We start from the raw sequence: 21,428 nt of genomic DNA, 5'->3' as shown, positions 1-21,428 counted from the left end.
ACATAAAATCAAAGCAAATAACCAAGTTCATATTCAAGGGGTTTGGAAAAATAGACTCCACATCTCAAAGGAAAGAGCTGTAGAGTCACACTGCAAAAGGCCTTTGTGTAGGGATGAGAAAAGTTTGTGGTATTTTTTGCAGCCTGCAACAGCATATGTTTGTGACTTTGACTGTAGGTATGCATGTATAAGCATGTGTTTGTATACTTTTTCCTGTTTTTTGTGTAAAGGACAATATACAGTATACTATTTTATGGCTTTTTATACATATTTAAAACCTGTTTTACAAACCTAGATGTCAGTCAAAACATGAAAGTTCATAGTTTAGATGGTAAAGACAGATTGTGTAGCTAATCACTTTGACAAGAGAGTTGCTATCTCTTTATGTCAAATGGTAGGAAGCTCAAATGGAGGGCTCTGTAATTTACAGCAGAGAACAGAACAGACTTAACTTTACTTTTACTTGGTACTTTGACCCCAGTTGATTCCTCAGCTAATCAAGGGTCTTGGTATAGTTCTCTAAGATTGGAAAGTCAGTTTCTCATAGAAGTACCCATTCACCAATCTGAATGATCAAAGTACTTTTTGGTCCAAGGATTTCCTTCATAGTCTCCAACCAATAGAGCTGATAACCTCAGAAGAAGACTCATTTCTTCATTATCCTTTATCTGAGAGAGTCCTTGTATTGTCCTTCTTTGGGTCTCAAATGATACCTTTTCTGGAAGGCCTTCCCACCTAATACAAAAGAGTACTCTACTTGACTCCTGGCTTACTCCTCCTTCCCAACTTTATTCTTTCTATAGCACAGTCACCACCAGACATACTAGATATTTATCTGTCTGTTATCATTTATCTCTAGGAGGGTAGGGACTTTCTCTTGTCTACTCCTGTATCCCCAGCACCCAGAACAATGATTGGCACTTAGGAGGCTCTTGATAAGTATTTTTTGAGTAAGTGAAAATAGTATTTCACAGTTAGTTACCTTTGTAAGCCCTAGTTACCTCATCTTTAAAATGGAGGTTTTTAATACCTCCTCCATTAGATTTCCATGTGGAGTAAATGAGTTATGCATGTACCACACCTGATTATAATGTATGACATCTACACAGACCTCCACTGGTCAGTAAATCAGAAGATGTGCACATAGCCTTCACTTACATAAGGGCATAAATGTTCATATCAGCAAGTGGTACATCTCTTAGGATATTTGAACTTTGGTATGGATCAAAACCTTGTAAAAATTAGAAAGTCAGCCTTTTATAAGGTTACTCTGGACTTCCCCTGCAGTATAGCAGAGTGAACATGTGTGTGTGTGTGTCTCACCAACTCGTGCTATTCCATTAAAATGAAATGAAAAAGAAACAGAAAACTAAACTAATGATACTGAGGAAAACAGAATGGGCCACCAGTGGACAAGGAATTTCTTTTTCTTTTTTTTTTAAATTTTTGACATAGGAGTTTAATTACCTGCTAGACCATCCCCATGGAAATGTGGGAAATGGATGGAAACAAGATTCATAAACTTAGGAGAGAGGCAGGCATTTTTAGTTCAGTTTTGGTTTAGGCATTCATTAGACTGAACTACTTTTTAACATTTAAAATAAAACTTTTTTTACCATGATAAACAAAACACTGTATTAAAACTGATTTCTAGAATTTCCCAAATTATTTTTTTAAACATAATTTAACCTTTTCTTTCTATATTACTTTAAATGTAAAGTTTTCTTTGGCAAATTTATCCAAAATACTAAATTTTTATTTTAGAAATTAGTTTATATTTTTATAACAGAGGCCCTAAATTGATGTTCATCAAGATACCTTTCTCTAAGCTCTAATAGTTTATACCTTCCATTTAAAATATATAAGTATCTTTTAAGTTGTCATTCTTAAAGATATTTTTGAAAAAATTGTGAATTAAACACCTATAAATTCTTCAATGATGCCCAAAGTCAGTAGAAGGAGGGACATAATAAAGATTAGCAGAAAAAAATAAAATCAAGAAGAATAAAACAATAGAATCAATGAAAGCAAGAGCTGGTTCTTTGAGAAAATAAACAAAATAGATAAACCCCTAGCCAGACATATCAAGAAAAAAAAGAGAATCTACACACATAAACAGAATCAGAAATGAGAAAGGAAAAATCACTATAGATACCACAGAAATACAAAGAATTGTTAGAGAATACTATGAAAAATTATATGACAACAAACTGGGTAACCTAGAAGAAATGAACAACTTTCTAGAAAAATACAACCTTCCAAGGCTGACCAAGGAAGAAACAAAAAATCTGAACAGACCAATTACCAGCAACAAAATTGAAGCAGTAATAAAAAAACTACCTAAGAACAAAACTGTACCAGATCGCTTCACCGCTGAATTTTATCAAACATTTAGTGAAGACCTAATACCCATCCTCCTTAAAGTTTTCCAAAGAGTAGAAGAAGAGGAAATACTTCCAAACTCATTCTATGAGGCCAGCATCACTCTAATACCAAAACCAGGCAAAGACACCACAAAAAAAGAAAATTACAGACCAATATCCCTGATGAACATAGATGCAAAAATACTCAACAAAATATTAGCAAACCGAATTCAAAAATACATCAAAAAGATCATCCATCATGATCAAGTTGGATTTATGCCAGGGATACAAGGATGGTACAACATTTGAAAATCCATCAACATCATCCACCACATCAACAAAAAAAAAGGACAAAAACCACATAATCATCTCCATAGATGCTGAAAAAGCATTTGACAAAATTCAACATCTATTCATGATAAAAATTCCCAACAAAATGGGTATAGAGGGCAAGTACCTCAATATAATAAAGACCATATATGACAAACCCACAGCCAACATTATACTTAACAGTGAGAAGCTGAAAGCTTTTCCTTTAAGATTGGGAACGAGGCAAGGATGCCCACTCTCCCTACTTCTATTTAACATAGTACTGGAGGTCCTACCCACAGCAATCAGACAACACAAAGAAATAAAAGGCATCCAGATTGGCAGAGAAGAAGTTAAACTGTCCCTATTTGCAGATGACATGATATTGTACATAAAAAACCCTAAAGAATCCACTCCAAAACTACTAGATCTAATATCTGAATTCAGCAAAGTTGCAGGATACAAAATTAATACACAGAAATCTGTTGCATTCCTATATACACTAATGATGAACTAGCAGAAAGAGAAGTCAGGAAATCAATTCCATTCACAGTTGCATCAAAAAGAATAAAATACCTAGGAATAAACCTAACCAAGGAAGTGAAAGACCTATACTCTGTAAACTACAAGACAATCATGAGAGAAATTAAAGAAGATACCAATAAATGGAAACACATTCTGTGCTCCTGGATGAGAAGAATTGTCAAAATGGCCATCCTGCCTAAAGCAATCTACAGATTCAATGCAATTCCTATCAAAATACCAACAGCATTCTTCAACGAACTAGAGCAAATCATTTAAAAATTCATATGGAACCACAAAAGACCCCAAATAGCCAAAGCAATCCTAAGAAGGAAGAATAAAGCTGGGGGAATTATGCTCCCCAACTTCAAGCTCTACTACAAAGCCACAGTAATCAAGACAATTTGGTACTGGCACAAGAACAGAACCATAGACCAATGGAACAGATTAGAGAGCCCTGATATAAACCCAACCATATATGGTCATTAATATACAATAAAGGAGCCATGGACATACAATGGGGAAATGACAGCCTCTTCAACAACTGGTGTTGGCAAAATTGGACAGCTAACATGCAAGAGAATGAAACTGAATTATTTTTTTAACCCCATACACAAAAGCAAACTCGAAATGGATCAAAGACCTGAATGTGAACCATGAAACCATAAAACTCTTAGAAGACAACATAGGCAAAAACCTGAATACAAGCACGAGCAACTTCTTCCTGAACGCATCTCCTCAAGCAAGGGAAACAAAAGCAAAAATGAACACATGTGACTACATCAAACTAAAAAGTTTCTGTACAGCAAAGGACACCATCAACAAACAAAAAGGCATCCTACAGTATGAGAGAATGTATTTGTAAATGACATATCCAACAAGGGGTTAACATCCAAAATATATAAAGAACTCACATGCCTCAACACCCAAAAAGCAAATAACCCAATTAAAAAATGGGTGGAGTACATGAAGAGACAATTCTCTGAAGAAGAAATTCAGATGGCCAACAGACACATGAAAAGATGCTCCACATCACTAATCATCAGGGAAATGCAAATTAAAACCACAATGAGATATCACCTCACACCGGTAAGGATGGCCAGCATCGAAAAGACTAAGAACAACAAATGTTGGTGAGGATGCGGAGAAAGGGGAACCCTCCTACACTGCTGGGGGGAATGTAAGCTGTTTCAACCATTGTGGAAAGCAATATGGAGGTTCCTCAAAAACTAAAAAATAGAAATACCATTTGACCCAGGAATCCCACTCCTTGGAATTTACCCAAAGAATACAACTTCTCAGACTCAAAAAGACATATGCACCCCTATGTTTATCACAGCACTATTTACAATAGCCAAGAAATGGAAGCAACCTAAGTGTCCATCAGTAGATGAATGGATAAAGAAGAGGTGGTACATATGCACAATGGGATACTATTCAGGCATAAGAAAGAAATCCTACCATTTGCAATAACATGGATGGAGCTGGAGGATATTATGCTCAGTGAAATAAACCAGGCAGAGAAAGACAAGTGCCAAATGATTTCCCTCATTTGTGGATTATAACAACTAGGCAAAAATGAAGGAACAAAATAGCAGCAGAATCACAGACTCCAAGAAGGGACTAGTGGTTACCAAAGGGGGAGAAGTGTGGGAAGGCAGGTCGGGAGGGAGGGAGATGGGGATTGAGGGGTATTATGTTTAGTATGCATGGTGTGGGGGTCACGGGGAAAACAATGTAGCACAGAGAAGGCACATAGTGGATCTGTTGCATCTTACTACACTGATGGACAATGACTGCATTGGGTTGTGGGAGGGGACTTGATAATATGGGTAAATGTAGTAACCACATTGTTTTTTCATGTGAAACCTTCACAAGAGTTTATATCAATAGTACCTTAATAAAAAAAATTTTTTTTTAATTCTTCACTTCTGTCAAAGTGTAGCAATTTATCATCTAACCCATACTAGTCTATCAACTGAGTAAGGTCGAGCTTTCCTCAGATATAGCTGACTGCAACTCATAAAGCAACAGCTGGCTACAGCTTTTTTCTATTAGCAACTAACTGTAACTGAGACAGGTCATTCTTTGATCTATACATTTTGACTAGTTTTAGCCTCCAAGGAAGGTCTTTCTCCTGTATCTGCTTCACCAGTTTTGGTTTTTCTTCATTCAATTCTTGTTTGGGAAGATTCTCATTCACAAAGTCATCCTGGAGATCACTGCATGCATGACCCAGTGTCAACTGACTTAGATTCACATGCATTGATATTCTTGAAGGGATTTTTTAAATATGTATTTTCAGATTCATTGTCTGTATGTTTAATACTTTCTCAAAATTCCAAACAGTTTTCTTCTGTTGAATATGCTGGTTTTTCTGAAAAGGTCTTATTTCCTTCATTTTCTACTTTAAGATGCTTTACCACATTGGAACAGGAATTAAATGAAGATCTAGTTTTCCTTAGTCGTTCTCTAAGTGTTGCACTGATAGGTTATTTTCTTGAACTACTTGTACAAGGAGATGGTAGACTTGTCGCAGGCCTGTGGAGTGCTAGGTAAAATCACAGCTGAGTCTGATGGACTTTCCATCTTGAAAATGAAATCTTGGTTTATGTCTCCCTATGCCTTTCCCAGTGCAGAAAACATGTGCAGCTGAAGCCGTGAGCTGGTCCTGCTCTGGGCTAGACAAGGAATTTCAGTGATTTTCCAGAAGTTTATAAAGTAAATAGAAATGTCTTGGTGGATGAAATGGGTGGAGGAGACCACAACCAAGAATAAGCACTGGACAATAGAGCCATTTTACTGAGCAGAATCCCAGAAAGTAGGGTACTGGACAGAGGGTAGAGCAAGATTAATGGAAGTCAGTCTGTTGAACTGCACCTATCAGCTGCTCACACCCGCATGGCCCTCACTCCACCTTCACTCTTGTGCCAGTAGACAGCCAGCCATTTAGCCCCAGACAAAAATCCGGGGTAATATTCTCCAAAGAAATGGAATGAACTGCAGCTAAAGTGTTGGTGCCCCACCACAGGAGCAGGCGTTCTGCCAGTTAAGGTTTTGCCACAAGCCAAAAGCTAGCTTCTTGCCCATTCATCCCATGCCGATAAACAAGCCCTACCCAAGTACATAGATGGACCAGGCAGAAGGAGGCTTTGTGGGGAGAGGAAATGCCCACTGGCTCCCAGAATAATCACCCTTGCCTTCAGTAATAAATGTTGTCTACTTGGCTGTGCCACAGTGCCCAGATCAGACATTATCTCAGATGTTTCTGTGTGTTTTTTTAATAAGATTGACAAATCAGTAGACTTTAGATAAAGCAGATTGTCCTTCATAATGTGGGTGGGCCTCATCCAACCAGTTGAAGGCCTTAATAGACCAAAGACTGATTTACCCCCCAGCAAGAGGGAATTCTGCCAGAAAATGGCCTTCAGAGCTGAACTGAACATTGGCTCTTTGCGTGTCTCCAGTCCTGCCCACCCTGCAGATTTTAGAGTTGCCAGCCCTCATTATCATGAGAAGCAATCCCTTAAAATGATCTATCTTTCTCTGTCTATATATTCGCATTATGTGTTCTGGTTCTCTGGAGATCCCTGAATAATACAGACAGATATCGCTGGTTCTCTCCAAGGGACCTCCCGGCTCATAGAAAAGACAGGTATTTGCCAGTAGACATTGGAGGGGATTAAGTTGAGACAGTCACTCTATGCCAAGGAGACAGAGATTAAGCCGGTGAATTGCTTGTCATAACAGAGGTAGTTTGAGAATGGGGTGTGTGCAAGCACTGAAGTCTCTTCTGCCAGCTTCCAGCTGGGGGGGCTGAAAAACTAGCCTGAGCATTGGAAATGTGGCAATGAGGAATCAGACTCTAAGGAAGAAGACATTAGAGCTTCCCCCACTCAACTGACTCATCTCAAAAGTGCAAAATGTGCCAAGGTAAGATGTGGGTCTAAGGGAGCTAAGAGGAAATGCCTGGGTGGGAAATCACAGCGGGCTTCTCTGAGGAAGCGGTATTTAGCTACAATCCAAAGGAGGAGTAGGAGTCACCCAGGAGTGGGCAGAGCCTTCCGGGTAGAGGGAACAGCCTGTGGGGGATCCCAGGCTGAGGAAGTTTACAGAACGAGGAGTCAGGGCTGGAGTGAAGTGGGTGAAGGAAAGGGTGGTGGAGCTGAAATGGGAGAGGTAAGCAGGGGAGGTGGGTAGAATCTTGCTGGTCTATGTAAGGTATGTGGGCACTGTTTGAAGGCCCATGCAACATGATTGCCCAGTCTTCATTGAGAAAGTGGCCTGAGTATGTATTCAGTTAGTTTTCCTGTCCCTCCTCTCCTGCAACTCCAATAACGTATGTGAGAATGCTCGGTATTTCCATAGGTCACTGACGCTCTGCTCATTTTTTGTCAGTCTTCTTTCTCTCCATTGTTTAGTTTTGGACAGTTTTTATTGCTGTTTTCAAGTTCGTTGATCTCTTCTGCAGTGTCTCTAATCAGCTGTTTATCCCATCCAGTGTAGTAGTTTTTGTCTTATATATTGTCGTATTCATCTCTGGAAGTTCCATTGGGGTCTTTTTTTATATCTTTAATTTCTCTCATCTTGTTCTGTCTTCCTGTAGCTTTGTAACAAATGGAGCATATTTCTAATAGCTTTTTTATATCCTGGTCTGCTAATTCCATTATCTCTGTCGATACTGGGTCTGTTTCCATTCATTGATTTTCCTCCAGGATGTGGGCCATATCTGCTGCTTCACATGTATAATACTATCTGCCAGATTGGCTGCCAGACACTGTCAAATTTACATTGATGGATGATGGATTTTATTATACTCATTTAAATAATGTCAGGCTTGTTCTGGCATGCAGTTAGTTACTTGGAATCAGTTTGATTCTTTGGGGAATTGCTTTTAAGCTTTGTTAAGGCAGGGCCATAGCAGCCTTTCATCTAGGGCTAAATTGTTCCCACTACCAAGGTGCTGACCTGTGTGTTGTGAGGTCTTTCCGCTCTGGCTGCTGGAACCATTCCCAGCCCTGTGTGTGTTCCAGGAATTGTCCAGCTTACAGCCTGCTGCTGGTTCTTTCCCTGATCTCAAGTAGTTCCTCTCACACTTGTCCTGGTCACCTCTTAGCCACTCGAGTTCTCCTGCAGTGCTCCATGCAGCAGCCCCTGGTTGACATTGGACTTTGTTGTGAGTTGGACAAGATGAGTTTGGGATGGAAACAACGGTGTTCCCTTTCCTGCTCAGAGGCCTTGGCCAGGGCCCCTGGCACACGGCTCCTGCTGTCCATGGTCCTCTGCTCACTTTCTCATTTCAGCAAGAAGGCTTTTTAAGGATAAGATACTATGGCCCATGAAAGATTTTTTAACCTGGAATGATATTGCTTAGGTGAAACAACAGAAAATAGCATTTTAAGTAATCTGTGTCTGAGGGGTCTCTTCTGCATTTCTGTTCTGGGATTGTTCCCTGAACTAAACCCATAAGCTGACCTCTGACTTACAGTCCTTTGCTTCTGTGGTAACATGAGGGAATCTGGTTTTCTGACTTACCTGACTAAAATCCACAGAATTCAGTCCTGCGATCATGTATGAACATCGTATTTTCGCATAGCCTCTCTGGATGAGTTTTATATTTTTCTTCCTTTTTTTTCTCTTTCGGTAGCCATGGCAGGGCCAGCAAGATGAGATTGGGCCACAGCAGATACTCTGGAGCACCAAGACTTAGGGCCTGATGTTTCAGATTGACGTGGCGGAAACTTCTGTGGACAGATTATTAAGGGAAATCGGCAGGGGGGTTATCTGTACTAGGAAGCTAAATCCCTTGCTGTTCTAACAAGAACATTAGTGACTTGACAAAGCAGGAGGGGTACCCACAATGGCCCACCTATTAAAGGAGAGGCCCTTTATTTTATTTCTTTCTTAAATTGAGATAACATTCACATAAAATTAACCACTTTAAAGTGTATAATTTTGGAGTATTTAGTACATTCACAATGTTGTGTAACCATCATCTCTATCTATAGTTCCAAAAGGTTTTCATCACTCCGAACAGAAACTGTACCAGTATGCAGTCACTCACTGCCCCCCGCTCCCCCAAGCCCCTGAGAGGAGCCCTGTTTTACATAGGATTTCTGAGTGCCTGGGTTGGCACTAAGAATATTTTTTTCTCAAGGACTTCTAGGCATGGAGGAAAGAACAAGCATGAACTTTGGGGCCAGACAGGGCCAGGTTCCAAAGCCAGCTTTATCACTTATCTGGGTAACCCTGGGCTAGTTGCTTAATTTCTCTGAGCCACAAGGAATGGATAATATCTATTTGATACTCAGTGTTGAAATATCTGGAGGGGAATATTTCTTAAGAATTGAAAATCAGGTATTGAGGCTGCTGGTCCTTGGGTAAATGTCAAAGAGCAGCCCTTCATTCTTCAGGTTCTCTATGGAGGGCTCTGGGAAGCTTGAACATGGTCCTGGTATTCTTCCATTGACCGTTAGCAGGAAAGCCTTGGGAACTTATATTCCAGCGTATTTCAGGACATCAGCTTCTACTTCCAATAATTAATACCATGCTTACTTACAATACCATAGATACTCAAGAATGAATGAATACATGAGGCAGTCATTACCTACTCAGGCAATTCTCGAGACGTCTTGGGAATTGAGTCTGGGTGTTAGTCAAGGGTTATAACTAGTTCTTTGGGAACCATGGGCTCCCAATAGGGCAGGTGGGAATAGCCTTTTAGGGTTAGCAAGTAACATTACCCCTGTGGAGTTCTCTGCCTCTTAGACTCTTCCACTGGAGTGTCATGATGGCAGAGGAGAGTGAGTGAGACCCCTGGGCATGGGCCAAGTTCATCCTCTGGCCTTGTGTACCCTCAGAGGTACTGGCTTCCTAGTCTAGGAGGCCCAGCAAAGGCAAAGTCACTGGGCTCCCCACCCTTCCCTGATGAGCAGAACACTCCCTCCCATGTTCTCAGGGATCTCACAGTGGGCATTTGTCATTCTTGATCACAGTGGTTTCCATGCTTTTCTGGGTAGTAGTCTGTGAAATCCATAAGTGGGTTATGAAGGTTGAGGACAATCTGGTTATGGGTTCCCTGGCTGGAGGAACAAACTGACATGGGCTTTAGAGCCATTGGGAAGTACACAACTTCGTAGAGGCCTAGCAACCTAGCCTTAGCAAGCTGCAGAGTCCCAGGGTAAGCTCAGAACTGGTCCTTCAGGGCTCTTCTGGACGTAGCCGAGCCAAGCCAGGGGACTGTGGGCCTCTTGAGCTCCTGGCAGTGATCAGGTCTGGCCTCGTATATCCAGTGAAGACAATTGTTTCCATTCCCAATGCTCAGATATAATCTGACCTGCTTAAGAAGTCCTAGCAAGAGGAGAGGTTCCAGGAATTGGGATGATCTGAAGCCTGTTTTCAGTAATGCTGGTAAAATCCCAAGAATGTAATTCTGGGGCCTTGGGGAAGTCTCACAGGTCAGCAAAGCTGTGACTTATTCAGAAGACATGGTTTGATGGACTTCAGAGGTTTAGAGAGAACAGGTTGGGTTTCTTAGAGGTGGAAGAAGAGGGCGTGTGGCAGGCTCGGCTAGATCCAGGGTCAAGGCATTTCCTGTGTGAGTTTTGGGGCTCCCCTTTTATTAGAGTTCCCCAAAATCTTGTCAAAATTCAGTAACAACCTCCTTGCTATTTTCTGGCAGGTGAGCCACAGCCCACTGATGGCTCATTAGCCAGAAGTCTGAGTAAGGTCCTGTCATTAGTCTTCCTGAAAGGCTCTTTGCTTGCAGAATGAATGCAGAAGGTGGATGTCATCAGCAACTGTGGAACCACTTCCCAAGCCTTGGGTCAATCTCTGGGGAGCACTTCCAGAGGGAAGGGGAGCCAGGAGCCCTGAAGACCAGTGGGCCTTGGTTTACCCACCCATGTGAAAAAATGGCCCTAAACTTTCTACTAGGGAGGACTTGTTTCTTTCTCTCTCTCTCTCTCTCTCTCTCTCTCTCTCTCTGCTCTCCATGGACTTCCAGAGAAACATGGGGCTTTTGGTTCATTCAGGGATAAGTCAGCCTCAACATCTGTCCGGGTAGTTTCCCCTGAGGGTTTGTGTAATGAGACCCATCTTCTGGAAAGCAGGGAGGCAGTGAAGGAAGGCGCACAGTACTGTGTGGGTGGGAGAAGGGGAGGACACCTAAGGACGCAGAAGGTAGGCTGCCCACTCTAGGATGACACATTTGCAGAGAGGGCTACAGTGAGGTGGGGAGCATTATGACAGAAGCTAGACACACAGATCAGCCGTGGCCAGTGAGCTGTGGCCAGGGATTTGGACGTTTTTCCAGCAGAAATGAAATATCCAGGACAGTTTTAAGTTGCAGAGGAGTATGATTGGACTTGCCATGAAGGACCTTACTGGCTACAGTGTGAGAATGGCTGGTGGTCTAGGTTGGGGCAATGGCAGTGGAGTGAAATGAAATGCTTGGACAGGGCTTAGTGTCCGTTGAACGCTGGCAAAAAGAAACCAGTGGTGATTTTTTGTCCTGGGTGAACAGTGGTGCTATTGGCTGAGGGAAGAGGGCTGGGGGAGCGGGCTGAAGGAATATGATGAACTCAAGTGTGGATAGTCTGAGTCTGAGAAACTTCTGTGGTTCCCAGGCAAGGCTGTCCAGTCAGCAGTTGGAGAGAGGGTGCTGGTCAGAGACACAGGTCTGAGGGCCGTTGGCCATCGGCGAGTGAGGCTGAGGAGCAGCTGGGCCGCCTCAGGGACACGGTGGAGGGAGAGGGAGATCTGGGCCAAGGCCCTGAGGGAGGACCACAGTGAGGTGCTGGGTGGAGGAAGGGGAGCCAGCGAAGGAGACTGAGAGGCCACTGGGAGGGAAGGAGCAAAACCAGGAGAGTCCTGACAGCCAGGGAAAATGTTTCCAAAAGGAGAAAGTGGGCAACAGTGTTAAACACTTCCAAGAAACTATGAACACGTTAACTGTGCTTTGTAACATGGGACCATAGGTGGTGGTCTTAGTGGGAGCAATGGTGCGGTAAAGGTGGACACAGATGTAGCAAGCTAAGAGCTAAGAAAGTGGAGAAAAACACAGAGGATCCTGTGGGAAGTTTGGCTGTGAAGTGAAGGTAACAGGGCTTCCCTTGGGGACATGGAGTTGGGAGGTTGGTTATAGAGATGAGAGACTTCAGCCTTGTTTATATGCTTAAGGAAAAGACCAAAGAGAGAGCAGATTCATCAGTCCCTACTGAGGACATTTCTGTTTCCAGCTATGCTCCAATAACAGGGCAGCCTCATATGCACATCTTACATACTTGTCCATTTATTTCAATGGCCAATGATTTAGTCAATCACTACTACGCAATGAAACCCTCACAAAACCCCTGAGAAGAGCTTATTGCTCTTCTGAATACTGGTTTTCTGGCGATGAGGGCTTCTATGCTTGGGCAGCCAGAATGCCTTCATGTACCACTGAGCCAGGCCCCAGGCACCACAAGGATAGAAACTCCTTTGAGACCTTGCCCTATGTATCTCCTCACCTGACTGTTAACTTGTATCATTTAAGCTGTCCTTTACTAAACTGGTAAAGGTGTTTTCCTGAGTTGTATGAGCGGCTCTAGTAAATTAGTCAAACCTAAGGGGAAGGTCATAGGAACCTCCAGTCTAGCTAGTAGTTCAGAAGCACAGGTAACTAACTGCCTGAACTGCCTGTGGCTTATGACTGGGGGTGGAGGGCAGTCTTGTAGGACAGAGTCCTTAACCTGGGGAAACTGGTTCTGTCTCCAGACAGCGTCAGAATTGAGTTGAATTCCCAGACACCCTGATAGTGTTTGGGAATTGGCCACCCAGGAACCCTAAAGGAGTTACACTGTTGTGTATAATACCATTATTGTTGTATAGGAAAAAAAACCATAGTTGTATATTATCAAATTGCCCTCCACAAACTTTGAACCAATTTAGGCAACTTTTTATTGGTAGTGACTCCTCACAAGCTTTGAATTACATCCATTTTTAAGATCTTTGTCAGTATGATTGACCGAAAATATTTGTCAATGCTATTTTTATTGCTTTTCTTTGGATACTAATGAGTTTAGGGCTCTTCTCCTCCTACGTCATTGACTCTTTATTTCTTTTTTTATTTTTTTTTATTTTTTTTATTTAGGTATCATTAATATACAATTACATGAGCAACATTGTGGTTACTAGATTCCCCCCATTATCAAGTCCCCACCACATACCCATTACAGTCACTGTCCATCAGTGTAGTAAGATGCTATAGAGTCACTACTTGTCTTCTCTGTGCTATACTGCCTTCCCCGTGACCCCCCCCCCATTATGTGTGTTAATCGTAATGCCCCTTATTCCCCTTATCCCTCCCTTCCCACCCATCCTCCACAGTCCCTTTCCCTTTGGTAACTGTTAGTCCATTCTTGGGTTCTGTGATTCTGCTGCTGTTTTGTTCCTTCAGTTTTTACTTTGTTCTTATACTCCACAGATGAGTCATATCATTGGTACTTGTCTTTCTCTGCCTGGCTTACTTCACTGAGCATAATACCCTCTAGCTCTGTGCATGTTGTTGCAAATGGTAGAATTTGTTTTCTTTTTATGGCTGAATAATATTCCATTCTGTATATGTACCACATCTTTATCCATTCATCTACTGATGGACACTTAGGTTGCTTCCATTTCTTCGCTACTGTAAATAGTGCTGCAGTAGACATAGGGGTGCATATATCTTTTTGAAACTGGGTTCCTGTATTCTTAGGGTAAATTCCTAGAAGTGGAATTCCTGGGTCAAATGGTATTTCTATTTTCAGTTTTTTGAGGAACCTCCATACGGCTTTCCACAATGGTTGAACTAATTTACATTCCCACCCGCAGTGTAGGAGGGTTCCTCTTTCTCCACATCCTTGCCAACATGTGTTGTTGTTTGTCTTTTGGATGTTAGCCATCCTAACTGGTGTGAGGTGATACCTCATTGTGGTTTTAATTTGCATTTCTCTGATGATTAGCAATGTCGAGCATCTTCTCATGTGCCTGTTGGCCATCTGAATTTCTTCTTTGGAGAAGTGTCTGTTCAGCTCCTCTGCCTATTTTTTAATTGGGTTACTTGCTTTTTGTTTGTTGTGCGTGAGCTCTTTGTATATTTTGGATGTCAACCCCTTATCGGATACATCATTTATGAATATATTCTCCCATACTATAGGATGCCTTTTTGTTCTACTGATGGTGCCCTTTGCTGTACAGAAGGTTTTTAGTTTGGTATAGTCCCACTTGTTCATTTTTGCTTTTGTTTCCCTTGCCCGTGGAAATATGTTCATGAGGGAGTTGCTCATGTTTATATTCAAGGGATTTTTGTGTATGTTTTTTTCTAAGAGTTTTATGGTTTCATGACTTACATTCAGGTCTTTGATCCATTTTGAATTTACTTATGTGTATGGAGTTAGACAGTAACCAGTTTCATTCTCTTACATGTAGCTGTCCTTTTGCCAGCAACAACTGTGGAACAGGCTGTCATTTCCCCATTGTATACCCATGGCTCCTTTATCATATATTAATTGACCATATATGTTTGGGTTAATGTCTGGAGTCTCTATTCTGTTCCACTGGTCTGTGGGTCTGTTCCTGTGCCAGTACCAAATTGTCTTGATTACTGTGGCTTTGTAGTAGAGCTTGAAGTTGGCAAGTGAGATTCCCCTGCTTTATTATTCCTTCTCAGGCTCGCTTTGGCTATTCGGGGTCTTTTGTTGTTCCATATGAATTTTAGAACTATTTATTCCAGTTCGTTGAAGAATGCTGTTGGTATTTTGATAGGGATTACATTGAATCTGTACTTTGCTTTAGGCAGGATGGCCATTTTGACAATATTAATTCTTCCTACCCAAGAGCACAGGTCCTTCGTTTTATTTCTTGAATTGCTAGTTAATATCCATCGTCCATCTTTCTATTGGGATGATAGTCCTCATTTATCTGTAATAACTCTAACACTTTTATCTATAAATTTGTCGTATGTCATTTAACTTTATATTTTTCCATACCAAAGTTGAAATCATTTTGTAGAAAACTCTATCAACTTTTTCCTCTTTGTTTAGAACCTGGTGCCTTTGCTCAGCTCCAACAGTGTTGACAGCCTCACCTGACTGGCAAGAGTCTCACTGTATTTCATTTTTTCCTATTTTTCTCTTAACCTACCCTTCTCTTCTACACCTCACTGGGGTCTGCAATTTTTGCAGATGGAAAAAAGGCAATGTGCCTTTTGTGCTCTTGCACCTGGTGTCTTTGGACTTTCCCTGGGGTGAGCCGGGAGACTGTGAGTCAGCTTGCCTTGGACTCTGGCTGAACAACCTCTACACGGTACACAGGCAAAAACACATGCTGTTTAGTCACTGGGTGAAGTGGGTGAGGGCCCCTCAGTGAACAGTTTCTACTCCCTGCTGAAAAGTTCCCAAAGCACGAGTTAAACAGCTGTCCTGGAGAAGGCCCAGATGTCTTGGACCCTGCCTTCAACCTGCCCGGGAGAAATACTATAATGAACCCTCCTGTAAGTATTACTGTTGTTCATCTCCAAGGATTTGGGAGGCAATGGAGGTAAACCGTCAGGTGCCCTTGTTGCCACTTGGCAATTCTCAACTGCTTTTCTCCCTTGCTATCGCTCCCCTTGTCCTTCAGTGACCCCAGTGCTTGGATTACAGGCTGAGTTTAGGGGTTGTCAAAAAATATGATTCCCCATTGTTGGGGGGAAAGATGTCAGAGACTAGTATATGGGAGAAAAGGGAAAGAGTAGTTTTCACCTTACTTATTATTATTTTGTAACAGTAGAGAAAGTAACATAATGGACTCTTATCCCCATCAAGCAACTTCAACAATTTTCACCTCATGACTGGTTTTATTTCCTCAACATCCCACATACCTCTTCTCCACAGTATTTTGAAGCAAATCCAAGACATCATAAAATTTTATCATCTGTAAATATTTTATTATATATCTCTTAAAGAAAAAAATAAACCCCAAGACGATTATCACACCTTTAAAAAATTTAACCATAAGAGAAGACAGTTTTTATGTGGATGGAACATAGGATAAGTAGTGGGAAAATCTGTTTTTTTAAATTTTCTGTTCAAAACCTCAAGCAAGATAGTTAATTTTACTATACATCATAGTTACTTACACATCAAAATATTTGCCTCAAATCAATAACATTGGTCATATTTACAGAAAGGCTTTCTTTTACTAAAATATTTTTTTAAGAGCTTTATGTCTTAAGCTCTCAAAGTACCTTTATCTGGTATTTTATTTATCTGTTTAGCTAAGGTAGGGAAAGGTAAGGAGTATCTTTCAGATAGAGAAACTGAGGGCCAGAGTGGTGGAGTCTTGTTCATGGTTGTAGGAAATCAGGGGTAGAGCCAGAATTAGAAGGGGCTCTTGTGTGAGGTGAGAAGCCTGCAACAAGGAGAGCAGGAGAAGAGAGTACCTCCCCACCCCCTGTGTGCACCCTTGACTCTGGGCAGAAGGAGAGAGGGAGGGGCAGCCCTCCAGGGCATCGCCCTTGGTCCCTCTGCTTCCCCAGTGGGCAGTGCAGGCTGGCAGAGTGTCCCTGGGGCAGGGTCTCAGGCTGCCCCACACATCCTGTGCCTGGTAGATTTGGCACATGATCAGTAACACTGGTTGTATTGAAATTTTAGAACAAAAAAAAACAACAGCAAAAGAGTGGAAAGAAAAAGATCAGGAATAAACTTTCAGTGCTCAGGTGGAACTTGGGGATCAGAAAGTCCAAACTCCTTTTATAGTTAAGGAAACTGAGGCCCAGGGAGGGGAAGTGACTTTACTAAAGTCACATGGTGAGCCAGGGCTGACAAGGCCTCCCCACTGAGTCTTTCCAGCCTCTTAACTCTAACTGGTTTTCTCTAGGGTAGCAGAGATGGGCTGAGTGACCAGAGAAGAATGGGAAGAGATCTCTTCAGTGTCTTCTTCCCCAAAGTTGGTAAGATGCCAGTCCAATCATTTGTGGTCTGAAGGCATGGAAAACACTCAGCCTGTCCTAGCCATTTTGGTTCCTGGGTCCCTGCAAGTCCTGCTTTGAGCTTTTCCAGTAGCCTTCCCCCAAAAGTTCTGGCCTCAGAGGGGTGGAGAGGTAGGTTTTGAGTAGCTCCTAAAAGACTGTGTCTTTGATATTGAGTAAGTGTTTCTGCTTTGTCTAATATTAATGTTGCCTTTTTGATTTTGCATTTGCATTTGCCATCCTGTTAATTTTTAAACTTTTGGGGTCATTTTGTTTTAGGTGAGTCTCCTATAAGCAACCCATAGTTTGACTCTTATTTTTATTCCATTCTGAGTCTTTTCCTTTTTCTAGGAGGAACTTAAGCCATTAATAATTGCCATGTCTGATCTGTATGTGGTCTGCCTCCCCAAAACCCATAATCCCAGTCTTATTGTGTGGAAAACATCAGATAAATCCCACTTAAGGTACATTCTACAAAATAGCTAATCAGTACTTCTCAAAACTGTCAAGGTGATCAAAAACAAGGAAAGTAAGAAACTGTCACAGCCAAGAAGACCCCAAGGAGGCACAATGACTAACTGTAATGGGGCATTCTGGATAAGATTCTCGAACAGAAAATGGGCATTAGTTTAAACTAAAGAACTCTGAATAAAGTATGGCACTTAGTTTAGTTTTTTGTTTGTTTTAAAAAAGCTTTTCCACAAAAAAAACTAGGCCCAAATTGCCTTACTAGTAAATTATACCTAACATCCAAGGAAAAAATAATGTCAGTACTACTCAAAACCTTCCAGGAAATAAGAAATAAATAAACACATCCCATATAAAAAAATTAACTATAAAAGAAGCATAAACCTAAATGTAAGAACTAAAACTATAAAAACCTAGAACAAAACGTAGAAAATCCTAGTGACTGGCTATCCTGCCTAAAGCAGTCCACAGATTCAGTGCAATCCCTATTAAAATAGCCAATGGCATTCTTCAAAAAACTAGAGCAAATAGTTCTAAAATTAACATGGAACCACAAAAGACCTTGAATAGCCAAAGCAATCCTAAGAAGGAAGAATAAAGCTGGGGGGATTACACTCCCCAACTTCAAGCTCTATTACAAAGCCACAGTAATCAAGACAGTTTGGTACTGACACAAGAACAGACCCATAGATCAATGGAACAGAACAGAGAGCCCAGATATAAACCCAAGCAGATATGATCAATTAATATACGATAAAGGAGCCATGGATATAAAATGGGGAAATGAGAGCCTCTTCAACAACTGGTGTTGGCAAAACTGGACACCTACATGTAAGAGAATGAAATTGGATTGTTGTCTAACTCCATACACAAAAGTAAACTTGAAATGGATCAAAGGCCTGATTGTAAATCATGAAACCATAAAACTCTTAGAGGAAAACATAGGCAAAAATCCCTTGAATATAAACATGACCACCTTTTTCCTGAATGCATCTCCTCGGGCAAGGGAAACAAAAGCAAAAATGAACAAATGGGACTACAGCAAACTAAAAAGCTTTTATACAGCAAAGGCACCATCAGTAGAACATAAACTCATCCTACAATATGGGAGAATTTATTTGTAAACAACATCTCTGACAAGGGCATAACATCCAAAATATATAAAGAACTCACACACCTCAACACCCAGAAAGCAAATAACTCTTTTAAAAAATGGGCAGAGGATATGAACAGACAATTCTCCAAAGAAGAAATTCAGATGGCCAACAGGCACATGAAAAGATGTTCCACCTTGCTAATATCCAGGGAAGTGCAAATTAAAACCACAATGAGATATCACCTCACACCAGTTAGGATGATGGCCAACATCAAAAAGACTAGGAACAACAAATGCTGATGAGGATGCAGAGAAAGGGGAAACTTCCTAAATTGCTGGTGGGAATGTAAACTAGTTCGACCATTGTGGAGAGCAATATGGAGGTTCCTCAAAAAACTGAAAATAGAAATACCATTTGACCCAGGAATTCCACTCCTAGGAATTTACCCAAAGAAAACAAGTTCTCAGATTCAAAAAGACATATGCACTGCTATGTTTATCGCAACACTATTTACAGTAGCCAGATATGGAAGCAACCCAAGTGTCCATCAGTAGATGAATGGATAAAGAATATGTGGTACATATACACAATGGACTACTATTCAGCCATAAGAAGAAAAATCCTACCATTTGCAGCAACATGGATGGAACTAGAGGTTATTAGGGGCAGTGAAATAAGCAAGGTGGAGAAAGACAAGTACCAAATGATTTCCCTCATTTGTGGAGTATAATGATGAAGCAAAACTGAAGGAAAAAAACAGCAGCAGGCTCACAGAGTCCAAGAAGGAATAGCGGTTATCAAAGGGGAGGGGTGGGGGAGGGTGGATGGGGAGGGAGGGAGAAGGGGATTGAGGGGTATTATGATTAGTACACATGGTGTGTGGGGTTGTCATGGGGAAGACAGTATAGCACAGAAAAGACAAGTAGTGACTCTGTGGCATCTTACTACACTGATGGACAGTGACTTCAATGGGGTATGAGTGGGACTTGATAATATGGGTGAATGTAGTAACCACAATGTTTTTCATATGAAACCTTCATAAGAATATATATCGATACCTTAAATAAATAAATAAGAAAAAGTAGAAAAAAAGAAAATCTGAGTGACTTTGAGTTAGGGAAGTATTTCTTGACCATGCAAGCTGGCATGAACTCGAAAAGAAAAGAATTAATAAACTGTACTTTATTAAAATGAAAATGTTTTTTCTTCAAATGGCACTGATAATAAGATGAGATATTAAGCCACAGACTGAGAGAAAATATTTGTGAAACATATCCATCAAAGGACTTGTACACCTAATATGTAAGGAATTCTTATAACTCACTTATAAGAAGACAAAAATCCAGTAGACACTTCACCAAAGAATATATATAGGTGGCAAATAACATCATTAGTCACAGGGAAATGCAAATTAAAACCACCATGAGATGCTACTGCACTCACTAGAAGGACTAAAATGTAAAATATTGAAAATAACAAGTGCTGATGGATGTGAAGCAACTGGAACTGTTATTCACTACTGATAGGAATGTAAAATGGTCCAGCCACTTCAGAAAACAGTTTGCAAGTTCTTATAAAGTTGAGCATAGATTTATTATATGGCCCAGCAGTTCTACTCCTAGGCATTATTAGCTCAAGAGAAAAGGAAGTATTTATCCATATAAAGACATGTACGTATATATAGACATGTTAATAATATAAAGATTTGTTCATAAGATTGTTATTCATAATAGCCCCAAACTGGAAACAGTCCAAATGTCCAGGACCTGGTGAATGGAGAAACTGATCATAATATATCCATGCAAGGAATAGTACTCAGCAGTAAAAAGGACAAAATATACCACTACAGGAAGTAATATGGATGAGTCTCAACAGCAGTGTGCTAAACGGAAGAAGTCAGTCAGTCACAGGATGACCTACTGTCTGATTCCATTTATAGGAACTTCCAGGAGAGACAAAGCAATAGTGATAGAAAGCACATAGTATTTGCCAGAGGCCAGGGGGTTGGAGTTGACTGCAAAGGGACATGGGGAAACTTTTGGGGAAGGTGTGGTAATTGTTCACTTAAAAATAGTGAATTTTATTGCACATAAATTATACCTCAGTGACCCTGACAAAAAACTGGGCAAGTGGTTATCAAAAGATGCACTTAGTAGATTACCTAGGTGCCAAACATATTTTCCCTGCCCTTATTATGTAACAAAAGTCCTCTTTGTGATGAATGGAGGTATTTACCCCTGCCAGGATGTTGCCTTATTTTCTTGCTTATCTGTAGACAGGAAGATCCCAAAGTGATCAGGAACAAGCCATAGCTTACGGCTTAATGGGGCTCTTGCTGAGTCTTCTGGCGGCAGTGTCCTGTCCCTGGGAACTGGCACCTCTAAATCCACATTGCTCAGAGTTCCAGGGTTTGGATGCCCAGATTCTCCAAGCCGGGTCCCTGGGAATGGTGGTGAGCAGGGCCTCCCCTACTTGGACCCATATATTCTACCTACTGGAAACATAGCACCTTAAAGGTCATTAATTTCAGGTATATACTGCATCTTGGAGGGTATTCTTTATAAGACGGTAATTCAGCTGCACCTTTAAAAGCCTGTTCCATCATTCTGTCAGGCTACCAGCTTTTAGGAGGTACCCTATGTTATAAGGCCAGTGGGTTCCATGGTCATGTGTCCATTGCCATACCTCCTTTATTCCTTA

At 41.1% G+C, this 21,428-nt stretch overlaps 1 protein-coding gene and 1 pseudogene across 4 annotated transcripts in view; one reads left to right on the top strand and one right to left on the bottom strand.

The window, feature by feature from the left end:
* FADS2 (fatty acid desaturase 2) overlaps window positions 1-21,428 on the top strand; it is a 117,710-nt gene that overhangs the window by 40,366 nt on the left and 55,916 nt on the right. The gene's annotated exons all lie outside the window — the stretch shown is intronic.
* On the bottom strand, window positions 5,092-5,807 carry LOC108407761 (swi5-dependent recombination DNA repair protein 1 homolog pseudogene; annotated as a pseudogene).

The sequence above is a fragment of the Manis javanica genome, chromosome 11 (assembly GCF_040802235.1).
Source record: "Manis javanica isolate MJ-LG chromosome 11, MJ_LKY, whole genome shotgun sequence".
Classification (NCBI taxonomy): Eukaryota; Metazoa; Chordata; class Mammalia; order Pholidota; family Manidae; genus Manis; species Manis javanica.
The sequence above is the reverse complement of the archived record's forward strand: the minus strand, read 5'-3'. Positions and strand labels throughout refer to the sequence as shown.